We start from the raw sequence: 13,453 nt of genomic DNA, 5'->3' as shown, positions 1-13,453 counted from the left end.
GTTTTGGAAAAACAGAAAAAGCTGTTGTCCGCTTCAGCTCCGCTCAGCGGACCTTCGCAGAGAATTTTCTGCAACAGAACCTCCGCTCAGCGGACCCACCTCCGCTCAGCGGACCTGCGTAAACCCAGAAAAAACCAGAACGAACCAGAACGGTTCCAAGCCCCTTATACCCACCAAAACCACTCCCAAACATCATTATAACACCAATACAACACATACAAACCATAGAAACAATCTAACATCAAACTTTTCATGGTTGATTCATCAATCTATCTCAAAACCTAACTTTTATCCAAACTCAATCAAGCCATAGAAATGGAAAAGAAAGCATGATCAATGAAGGTATCTATCATCATACTACACATACACACCACAAAATCATGTTTATAACTTCTAAACTCACAAAACTCACAATCCACCATTGTTGGTCAAACATAGAAATAAACAAGAACAAGAACAAGAACAAGACTATAAGAATCATACATCCAAGATAAATTAGATTCACCCCCTTACCTTGCTATTGTGACGATCGGCAATCGATTCGGTTGAGAATCCTCCACTTTCTCTTGTTTTTCCCCTTTGCTCTTCTTCTTCCTCTCTTCTCTTTCTTTCTTTCCTTTTTCTTTCCATCCTTTTTCCTTTCTCACAAATATCTCCTTCTTATAAGGAAAATATTTATCCCGCGGAAATGACCAAAATGCCCCTACGCTCAAATATCGTTCAAACGCCCCAAAACGCGGAATATTACCTTAATAATATTTCTAGTACCAAAAATATGAAAACCTTCAATTAAATATTAGTCCGCCATCCCGAACTAATACCGACTGAAACGACTCCAAAAACGGTAAAATTCCAATAAACGTCACAAATGTCCAAATTAAGCATATACTTATTTTCCGGGCGTTACAACTCTCCCCCACTTAGAAGATTTCCGTCCTCGGAAATATCCCAAACGCAAACAAACCTGGATACGCTCTCGCATCCGACTAACCAACTATCAAGCCACGGAAGCAACGACACAATCAGCACCAACAAAGAATCACTCTAGCTAAAAGCCAAACAACCAAAACACAACAACGACGACGAGATGCAATGCCCATACAATGCACTCATCCACTAACACCAAACACAAGAAATAATCAAGACACAGACAACAACCCGGTCGCACAACATCCAAATAACCATGCCAAGACATAGCAGCCAAACATGTAACCAAAACATCTGGTGGTCTTATAATTCCTACCACATCCACTGTCCACAACTTGAACTCTAACAATTCATACACATACGAACCGCGTCATTTCACGCTTCCGATGCGCACTCTAATTTCCCACAACAAACAGATTTACCAATTTCATAACCAACTTCCAACTCCTTCTAGTATTCACCAGAAACTCATTGTTCTCTCTTAACATACTCAACCTCTTAATCTGCTGTGTCAGCTTGCACACCAGACAAAAGTCTTTGTATTATCCAATTCAAAGGTAAAAAGCTAATCCAAACACATCCTTGTTTCACAACACAAGCCCTCATAGATCCTTAAGTGACCAAATCGGCCTCTCAGTCTGACCATCCGTTTGAGGATGATACGCCAAACTCAAACGCAACTTCGTACCCAAAGTACTTTGCGAACCTTCTCAAAATTTCAGAAATAAACCTCGGATCTCAATCTAAACAATACCTTTCGAAACACCATGCAAACAAACAAACCAACAAACAATTTTATCAACATACCACTCGCCAGTACTTCCATCGGTTAATCCATTCTTATCGAAATAACGTAAGCAGATTTCGTCAATATATCCACAATGACCCAAATCGCCTCACAATTACTCGACGTCCTCGGCAAACTAGAAACAAAATCCATAGAAATGCTATTCCACTTCTACTCAGGAATGGATAACAGTTACATGAAACCAGACGACTCCTGACAAGTCAAACACAAATAAACAAATCCCTTCATATCCTTCTTCATTACCTTGCCACTAAAAATGACCTTCTCAAATCTTGATACATCTTAGTAGCATCAGGATGAATACTCAAATCACCACGACGCACCTCATCCCAAGTCCTCTTTTCAAATCCGAACATTAGGAATACAACCTTGATCATGACATCCCATGACATTGTTCTTATCAATCCGAAGATCACCATCTTTATCTTTGACTAATAAATGTCATCTTATCAACCCATTCAAATCCGATTTCTGACCTTTTCTAATCTCATCAAGAATACCATAAGTAAGCTTTCACATATAAAGCTCAATGCCTGAAGAAGTCTCTTTACAAACCCAAATCAAAATCTTGTGACAGATAAATCCTTTCAAAAATCTTAACTTGCATAAAAGCATAAACCACCACTTACCCCTTTCTGCATTAGAACTTCTTGCAAACCCAACAAAGAAACATCCCAAAACACCACAAACAGTTCTAACAGATCCGGCAAAATCAAAATAGGAGTGATAGTCAACCTCCTCTTAAACCCTTGAACATTCACTTCACTCAACCAAAAACTCACACAAGGAAACTTAGCAAACAACTTCTTCTTCCCAACACGGACAAAACAATTCTCAAGTACTTAGCATGACCATCTTCACACTGATGATACCCATACCTCAGATCAAACTTGCAAAACAAACAAGCTCAAACCAACTTGATCCATCAAAATATCAATCCTCGAAAGTGGATACTTTTCCTTAATTGTCACTTTTCTCAATTGTCTAAAATCGACACAAAGCCTCGTAGAACCTTCCTTCTTAACCAACAAAACACGTGTACCCTATGACGACACACTCGAACGAACAAACTTCTTCTCAAGAAAATTCTTAAGTTGACTCCTCAACTCTTTCAACTCAAAAGATGGCATCCGATACGGAACCCTCGACACAACAATAGTTCTAGGAACTAAATCCGTCAAAATAGAACTCCAAGACAAAATTCCTCTTTTCGACGATAAATCACTTAAACCTTCAAGAAACACTTATACATATGCACAACTATCCGCAATTCCCATAATTTCTCTTTCTCAAGGACATCCAAAGTCGTCGACAACATAAACAACGTCGTACCACCCAGCACCGACTCATTCACTTCCAATATTATCAAACTAGCCAGATAAGTCTATCATGTCCAATACGATCCTGTCCACTATCAACAAGAGATTAAGGGTGATCAAGTCCTCAATTTGTCAATAGGTAGCCGACAATCATAATAGAGTATAAACTATCAGTACCAACATTAATAATATTCTTTTCCAACTTTTGCTCATAGCACAGAAGCACTATGATTCCATAATTCACAAACCTCTCAAGATCATCTGAACCAGCCAACCCGACATCTTGTAGCTACTTACCAAAACACTTCTAACAACATCAATAAATCCTACAACAAAGTCTACCACAATACTTTCCTTAATCATTGATCCAACAACGACACTTCACACAAGGCTACTCAAACAACAACTTCATAGTCCATCAGTAGCGTTAGAGCATCACAACTCTCTAAATTCCATTCCTTAGAAATAACCAAAATCTACTCCGAGACACTCCAACTTGATTAACAACCGAAGTCTTAAGTCCAAGTCGCCTTCACTTTAGAAAACGACAAATTCCAACAACACTAGTACTGCTGCCCTCAGTAGCATACTAACATCTTGCAACAGAAACATATCCGAGAGGCATATCTTCTCCCCCACTTAGCTTCAAACCACTCCTGCACACAACCGGCTAGAGGCACAATAAGTACTGACAGTGCTCCACACACTTATCACGTACTGAGGAATTAAACAACATTAGACAACACTGGCCGGACAGACCGACCTGCTCTGATACCACTAATGTAACACCCCAATTCTACCCAAAGCATTTAGGCAAGAAAATATCAGAGTATTAAAATTTCATACAACACAATTAGGATGTTACACTAAGTAACCAAACAAACACCTTGAAAACAAACGGACATCACTGATGCCAAAAGCATACACACCTGCCAATAACATGATACATAACACACGGGAGATATGAACATATATATATATATATATATATATACGTATAGCTCTCACTCTCAAAGAGGAGTTTTCCAAAATAAAGTGTTTACAATATACAATGGCATGTTATCACATATACATGTTCAAAAGAGTCATATACAAATAAATAACAACAGACTCCCGACTACCCAGTGTTACATATCAGAGCGACCGACAAGACCAACTGGAGAACTACCTCTTCCAAAAGACTCCCAAAGCGGCTAATCTGCAGGATGCCACTCAAGCATCAAATCAGCAGAAGGGTGAGAATATAATTCATAATGAAAGCATGACAATTATAGTAATGCCAACAAGTATCATCAAGAATCATACAACAAAGTAATCCACTCATTCAACCACAATCAATATATAAGTAATGTGACACATGAATGATAACATAAAATTATACAGACAGACAATGATGAATGAGACTCGACTATGCATATGCATGTGGTACCAAATCCGGAGTAAAACTCCTCCTTGTCATTATGACAAATACACCTTTGCCAAGCATTATGCTGGGACTTCTTTCCCTCAGGAAAATACACCTTTGTCGAGCAGTAAGCTACGACTAAATGTCATCGAGCATTTAGCCCCCACTGATGACCTCTTGCCACTCGGGCAAATACACCTTTTTACCGAGCATTAAGCCCCCACTGGTAATAATTGCCAATTCAGGCCACCTGCTAATAGCATTCCGCCATTAACGTAATGAAATGTTATGCTGTGCAAATATATGACTCTATTACACGACAACAACATCATCAACAATATAACACGGTCACATACCCACGTTACACCGTTTATATTCTATCCAAAAGGATACATCACCAATTAATAACATCGTTATCAATTATATCACACCATAATTACCACACAGGCATTAATAAGCACACAACACACATTCACCGTCAAAACATACTAGCCACATCGGCATAAATGATCGCATAATTGCATCACATCAATTAATATTGGCCATTGGCCCACAACTCCATCAATACATCATCAACAAGTTGTAATAACAACATTCAACAATGATAATACATCATTCTCATAACAACAATTACTTGCCATAAGGCCACACATCATGTTAACAACAAACAACCAAACATCATCACATATCAAGAATGAATATTCATTAATACATAACACATACGAACATGATTTCATGTTAATCCTCACATCAACAACAATTGCAACCAAGCACTATGATTACTTACCAATCATATCGCGCATATAAACAATTATGTGATTTCATCAACAACACCTCATAACCAAATAATAACAAGCTAAACAAGCCTATACTATCATATAGAACATCCAACTAGCTTCCTAACACTTCGAACGGCGTACGAAACGGAGCTACGGATCAAAAGTTATAAGGTTTCAAAGTTTGGATAATTGAACATACTACACAACTCATCACTTGATCCTAATAAAAATAATGGGATACTACATACTATTAATCATTTAATTAGATAATAATATAGGTTATTGCGTTAGCTTTCCAACACTTTGAACGGCGACAAAATCGGAGTTACGGTTCAAGAGTTACGAAGTTTCAAAGTTTTGGAAAAACAGAAAAAGCTGTTGTCCGCTTCAGCTCCGCTCAGCGGACCTTCGCAGAACCTCCGCTCAGCGGACCCACCTCCGCTCAGCGGACCTGCGTAAACCCAGAAAAAACCAGAACGAACCAGAACGGTTCCAAGCCCCTTATACCCACCAAAACCACTCCCAAACATCATTATAACACCAATACAACACATACAAACCATAGAAACAATCTAACATCAAACTTTTCATGGTTGATTCATCAATCTATCTCAAAACCTAACTTTTATCCAAACTCAATCAAGCCATAGAAATGGAAAAGAAAGCATGATCAATGAAGGTATCTATCATCATACTACACATACACACCACAAAATCATGTTTATAACTTCTAAACTCACAAAACTCACAATCCACCATTGTTGGTCAAACATAGAAATAAACAAGAACAAGAACAAGAACAAGACTATAAGAATCATACATCCAAGATAAATTAGATTCACCCCCTTACCTTGCTATTGTGACGATCGGCAATCGATTCGGTTGAGAATCCTCCACTTTCTCTTGTTTTTCCCCTTTGCTCTTCTTCTTCCTCTCTTCTCTTTCTTTCTTTCCTTTTTCTTTCCATCCTTTTTCCTTTCTCACAAATATCTCCTTCTTATAAGGAAAATATTTATCCCGCGGAAATGACCAAAATGCCCCTACGCTCAAATATCGTTCAAACGCCCCAAAACGCGGAATATTACCTTAATAATATTTCTAGTACCAAAAATATGAAAACCTTCAATTAAATATTAGTCCGCCATCCCGAACTAATACCGACTGAAACGACTCCAAAAACGGTAAAATTCCAATAAACGTCACAAACGTCCAAATTAAGCATATACTTATTTTCCGGGCGTTACACAGCTCACCCATGAGACTCATCTCAAATTCACTCTGCATAAGCTTAGAAAATTCTTTGACAAGTTTTGCATTAGTCGACCCAAATATAATATCATCTACATAAACTTGAACCAAGAGTATATCTTTATCTTTTCTTTTAATGAAGAGAGTGGTGTCAACTTTACCCCTAAAGTATCCTTGACTAAGTAGAAATTTGCTCAAACATTCGTACCAAGCCCTAGGGGCTTGTTTGAGACCGTATAAAGCACGCTTCAGCTTATAGACATGAGTTGGATACATGTAATTCTCAAAGCTGGGTGGCTGAGCGACATAGACCTCTTCATTTATGTAGCCATTTAGAAAGGCACTTTTAACATCCATTTGAAATAGTTTAAAATCTTTTGAACAAGCATAGGCAAGTAAGAGACGAATAGCTTCGAGACGTGCTACGGGAGCGTATGTCTCTTCATAATCAATACCTTCCTCTTGATTGTAACCTTGGGCAACTAGTCTAGCTTTGTTTCTAGTAATAACGCCATTTTCATCAAGTTTGTTACGAAAAACCCATCTAGTGTCGATTACTTGATGATCTCCCGGATGAGGGACTAGGTCCCAAACATCATTCCATTTAAATTGGTTTAATTCTTCTTGCATGGCCATTAGCCAATGCTCATCAAGTAATGCGTCCTTAGCGTTTTTCAGCTCAACTTGTGAAACGAAAGCAAAATGACGACAAAAGTTACTTATCTTGGAGCGTGTTGTAACGCCCTTTGAGATGTCCCCTATTATGTTGTCAATTGGATGATCTTTCACATTTGTCCAGGCCTTAGGAAGTTCTTCATTGTTTGAGATGCTTTCTTTTTCATCATCATAATGAGACTCATATTTCTCTTTCTCAGCATCTTTCTTCACAATAAGTTCACTCTCGTCTTCCTTATCTTTGACAATGTCTTTAGTAGATGGACCTGCACTATCAAAAGATAGACCTTTCTCGACAGATTTTGTATAAGATTCATCAAATGACACATGTACTGACTCTTCTACTATAAGTAATCTTTTGTTGTATATCCTATATGCTTTGCTAGATTGTGAGTAACCAAGAAAGATGCCTTCGTCAGCTTTAGCATCGAATTTCCCAAGATTATCCTTACCATTGTTCAATACAAAACACTTGCAGCCGAATACGTGGAGATGTGACACATTTGGTTTTCTACCCTTTAATAATTCATATGGCGTTTTGTTTAGTATAGGACCTATTATTATCCTATTCAAAACATAACACGCGGTGCTAATCGCGTCAGCCCAGAAATACTTAGGTAGACTACCCTCATTTGGCATTGTTCTTGCCAACTCCTCTAGAACACGATTTTTACGTTCAACCACTCCGTTTTGTTGTGGTGTTCTAGGAGCTGAAAAGTTATGCTCAATTCCATGTTTATCACAGTATTTTTCAAAAAGATAGTTTTCAAATTCTCCACCGTGATCACTTCGAATTGCAACTATTTTGGTGTTCATTTTATTTTGACATAATCTTGCAAATTGCGTGAAAGCTGGAAAAGTTTTATCCTTACTAGGTAGAAAGATTGTCCAACAAAATCTAGAGTAATCATTGACAATGACAAAACCATAGATGTTTCCACCTATGCTTTTAGTCCTTGAAGGGTCAAAGAGATCCATGTGAAGGAGTTCAAGAGGGCGTGATGTTGAAACCACGTTCTTTGATTTAAAAGAGGTTTTTGTTTGCTTTCCCTTTTGACAAGCATCACATAGATGATCCTTTGAAAACTTTATTTTTGGTAAGCCGATTACTAAGTCTTTTGAGACAACCTTGTTAAGTAAGTCAAAATTAATGTGAGCGAGGCGTCTATGCCAAAGCCATGAGTCTTCGCCTAGAGCAATTAGACACTTGGTACTTGACTTAGATACTTCGTCCAAGTTTAGCATATAGATGTTGTTTACTCTTAAGCCATTAAACATAATGTCTCTTTTCTTAGTATGTTCTATTGTGCAACCAGAATTTGTAAAAGTTACTTTAAAGTCTTTGTCGCACAATTGACTTATACTTAAGAGGTTATGTTTAAGACCTTCCACTAGCAATACATCAGTTATAGTTGTGGTAGAGGGGTTACCTACACTTCCTTTACCAAGTATAGCTCCCTGATTGTTGTCTCCATAGGTGACATACCCCTTTTTCTTTGCGTGAAACTCAACGAAAAGAGATATGTCTCCCGTCATGTGTCTTGAACATCCGCTATCAAGGAACCACAACCTTTCGGCAATGTCAAGACACTTTTCCTGCAAAATTAATTTAGAGAGGGAGGTCCCCAATTTTCATTGGGTCCTTGGTAGTGAGTACATAATTTTGTTGCACTTGGGCATTCATTGAAATACTCCTTTAGGAACCAAAATCCTCCTAAATTTGCATTTTTCAATGGTATGACCCTTCTTGCAACAATAGTGACAGGTAATATGATGAGAATATGTTGTTTTGCTAGTTGATACTTTTGGTACAAAAGTGTATTTACTATATAAAGGAGTATACGATCTTTTGAACTTATTCGGATCAACCGCAAACGTCACTTTTGGTTGTAGAGCCTTGTCTAATTTGGCTTTTAGATCTCTTACTTCTTTTTGCCAAATATGACATGTCTCACAACCAAACCATGATGTAGGATCTATCTCAACTTTATCCTTTTGAATATTTAGCATAGATTGTTTTAAAGCTTCCATATCCTTTTCGGTTTTCTCAACTTTTGATTCAAGATATGAAAAGATTTTCTTATTTGAGGCCAAAATTTTGAAAGCTTCAATTGCATCTCTATGTAATTCTTCAAAGGCAAGTTTTAATTGAGAATGAGATACTTTATCTACAAGTTCAGGTTTAAGATGACTTACGCGTTTCTTTTTCTTGTGTTGATGAGCCATAAGACATAAGTTTGCTGATTCTTCTTCATCGCTTGATGAGCTTTCACTAGATGAATCACTTTCCCATGCTATGTAGGCTCTTCTAGATTTGTTGTGACCTTTGCTTTGGTTCTTCTCTTTCTCCTTCTTAAGGTATGGACAATCCGGTTTGTAGTGACCGACTTTGCCACAATTGAAGCAAGGACCTTTGATTTTTCCTTTGTTATTCTCATCTTGTTTGAACTTGTTTGATTGCTTTCTATAGTTGATCAAGCCTTTGTCGGAATGTTTTGCTCCATTTTTGTTTAGGTATTTGTTGTATCTTCGCACAAACAGTCCCATTTCCTCATCATCGGAGTCTTCATCATCACTTGTATCACTATCCTCTAGCTCTTGTCTTGAGGTCTTGGAGCTTGAAGCTTTTAGAGCTATTGACTTCTTCTCTACCTCTTTCTCCATGTTCTTATCTTTCTTTGCCCTTTTCTCATGCATGTCAAGGCATTTAAGATGTTGTTCATGTTCTTCTAGTTTACCAAAGAGAGTGGTGATGTCTAAGGTATTTAGATCATTTGCTTCCTTTATTGCCGTAACCTTGGGTTGCCATTCCCTGTTCAAACATCTCAAGATTTTGTTAGTAGCAACTGCATTGGAAACATGTCTATCAAGAGAATTTAAACGATTTTTCAAATGTACGAATCTCTTTTGCATGTTTTCGATGGATTCACCATCTTCCATGTGAAAGAGTTCGAACTCTTGAGTTAACGTATTGATTCTAGCTAGTTTGACATCATCCGTTCCCTCATGGGCAACTTGCAATGTGTCCCACATAGCTTTAGCGGATCTACAATGGGAAACGCAATAGTATTCATCAACTCCTAGAGCTGAGATTAGAATGTTTCTCGCTTTCCAATCGTATCCATATCTCTTTTCATCTTCAGCATCCCAAGTATTTTCTGGTTTTGGAACAACGGCACCAGCTGCATTTGTCATGGTGATCTGAAAGGGACCATTGACAATTGCTGTCCAGATGTTCCTATCAATGGCATTGATGTGAACACACATACAATCCTTCCAATAGCCATAGTTTTCACCGTTGAAAACTGGAGCTCTATTGTGAGCCCCATTAGGTCCGGAAGCCATCTTTCCAATAAGTGTTTCACGTAGCATGAAATAAACCAGAGCTCTTGATGCCACTTGTTAGATGTTAGGCTTAAGGATCTAGAGGGGGGGTGAATAGATCTCTCAGAGTTTTTCGGAATTATTTCAAACTTAAGCGAAAGCGGTTCTGAATCGACTCGCGTCTATTCCGGACCGCTATTGAAAAGGCTGTATATGTGATGAAACCACAAAATAATTGGGATTAACAATGAAAGGATACACTATTGAAGCAATTCGTTACACCAATGAAAAACGATTAACTTCTATTTTGATCAACTTTGTTTCCAATGCTTTGATAATGGATGAAGCAAAAAGACAAACACTTGGTGATAATATTCAAATTGATTGTGATTCAATGTATGGTGAATTGTGATGTTCACACAAGTTCTTAATACACAATTTTAACACTTGAATCGTTGATCAATTTGCAATTATAACCAAATATGAACAGAATGTAAATGAAAAAATAAAAGCGATAAGAACACGATATTTGTTCAGGCAGTTCGTCGATCGTCCTCGCTACGACTACATCTGCCCCCAATTCCAAACGGGAATTGGGAAGTCTTCCATTATTATTGAAAGAAGTTTATACAAAGAAGATAACAAAGCGATAAACAATAAACCGATTTTGTCGATCCTTTGAATCTTCTTCCCCCTTAATCTTGAGCCAGATCAAGGTCTTCCAAGAGCTTCACTTTGATCCCTTTCTGCAGTGTCTTGAATTGCTTGAACCCTTCTTCTTCAATCTTCACACTCAGCTGGATCCTTGATGAAGCCTCTTGATAAAAACCCCCAAAATTCACCAATCTTGGAGGACAAAACCCGCAGATTTTATTCACCAGAAACCCCACAAATCTTCACCCACTAGGAATCTTCAATTCCGTTCCAAGGACATTATCGATCTTGAACGCAAACCCTCAACGCAAAAATGATTGTGTGTAGTTGTGTTGGTGTTGTGTCGATGATCGAAGATGAGAAGCCTTTGTGTATCTTTCAGTTGTTGGTGTTAATGCTTCAATAATTGACATTAGGTAATATATATGTGAGCTGGTCAGTTGGAGCATAGCAGATCTGCAAATTTGGCCTTTTTGAGCAAATAGGTCGACCTCTTGTAGTGCTTAGGTTGACCTAACAGAACTGGATTCAACTTGGATGAAATTCTTGCCAGTTAGGTCGACCTGTCGAAGGTTTAGGTCGACCAGAATTCTGTTGAAACATGTTCTGAAGACTTTTCTTCAGTTTAGGTCGACCTAGTTGTTATGTGAGTCGGCCTAACAATGAGGTGTGTAAATTTCATCATTTTAGGTCGACCTGGAGTGTGAGTAGGTCGACCTATTTGTGGCATTTATGAATCTTCCTTGTTTTCCTTGTTTTGAGTCGACCTAGATGCAGAGCAGGTCGACCTGATTTGTCTTGAATAGCCAAACTTTCTTTTCCTTGAGTTCTTTTGCTTGTTCCTTGTTGCTTGTTTGCTTGTGGAGTTTTCCATGGATCAAACAATCCTTTGTGAGTGTGGACTTGTATTCACATGAGTCACATTCGAGTTTGTATACCGAGTTGCATTTGATTCATTGTTATGATGTGTGGATGCATAGTTTGTGAAGTTGAATTCATTTGATATGGATTGTTGATGTGTTGTAGATATGATGTACGTGAATGAAACATATATGATGAGAATGTGAATATATATGTATTACTGATATATGTGTATAAGTTGGAATATATGAACCATGTTGTTGTCGTGATGCAAATTGCTTATATTGAGAAGTGGTGAATTGTGTATGATTTTATCTTGCTATATCTATTATCATACTTTCCTTTATACTGTTTGATATCTCACCTCTTCTGCTGATGTTTCCCCTACCATGGGAAATGGGCAGGTACTCAAGTATAGCTGTGGAAGTTTGTTGCTTCATCGAGTCCTGTTGGTGTGTCTCTCTGATACGTAGCACTCGGGGGGTTGTTTATATTGTTGTTAATGTTTTAGTTGTTGTTATTATAACCGTTGAATCCAAGTTGAATAATATGAAGTACTTGTTATACTTCTAAGTTGTTTGCGTTGAATAAAGCTGATAGTTGACTGTTATTTGAATGCTATGTATCATTGTTGAATGAAATACAAGTTGAAGTTTTAAGTTGATATGTGACACTCCCATTTGTTGTTTGAAATTTTAAATACTCTGATATTCCTCGCATTATATTTTCGGGTAGAATTGGGGTGTTACAAATATCAAGGTTCCACAATGGTAGAGAGACTAGTTACATCCCAAAATTCATATAGAATATAAATAGCAGGCAATTCAAGCAAACCCAAGACGTTATTACCAGACCTAAATCCGAAGTATCAAAAACCATATTCCCATTCATATAAGTCATTTAAGTTTCAACCTCTTAGCACAATCCTCAGAAATAAAATAATTTGGTACACCCGAGTCAAAAATAGCAATCAAGAGTATATTATTAATAAAACATGTACCTCGAATCAACCTGTCCTCACTGGTAGTCTCTGAACCAAACAAAGAAAAGACCTTTCCTCCCTTCTCTCCGTAGTTATAGCAATTTATCCCATTACTCATACAATCAACAACCTTATGACCTGTATTCCCACATTTGAAGCACTTTGTATCAGAACTCTTGCATTCATTAGCCTGATATCCCATGTCACCACACTTGTAGCATCTGAGAGGAGCGGGAGCTCCTCTCCCACTTGGCTTATGTTAATCATAAGTTTTCTATTTCTTCTTGTCAATAGGAGTCACATACGACTTCCCTAAAACATGTCCCCTCCCTTTCTTTTCACTAAGACTCTTGTACTGAGCAGAATGGGCTCTACTATCCATATCAAAAATCCTACAATTATTCACGAATATGGGGAATTTGCGAATCTCCTTGTATCCAATACCCTTCTTAATCTCTAGACGTAATTTGC

The sequence above is a fragment of the Vicia villosa genome, unplaced genomic scaffold (genome assembly GCF_029867415.1).
Source record: "Vicia villosa cultivar HV-30 ecotype Madison, WI unplaced genomic scaffold, Vvil1.0 ctg.002392F_1_1, whole genome shotgun sequence".
Classification (NCBI taxonomy): domain Eukaryota; kingdom Viridiplantae; phylum Streptophyta; class Magnoliopsida; order Fabales; family Fabaceae; genus Vicia; species Vicia villosa.
Note: the sequence above shows the minus strand (reverse complement) of the source record.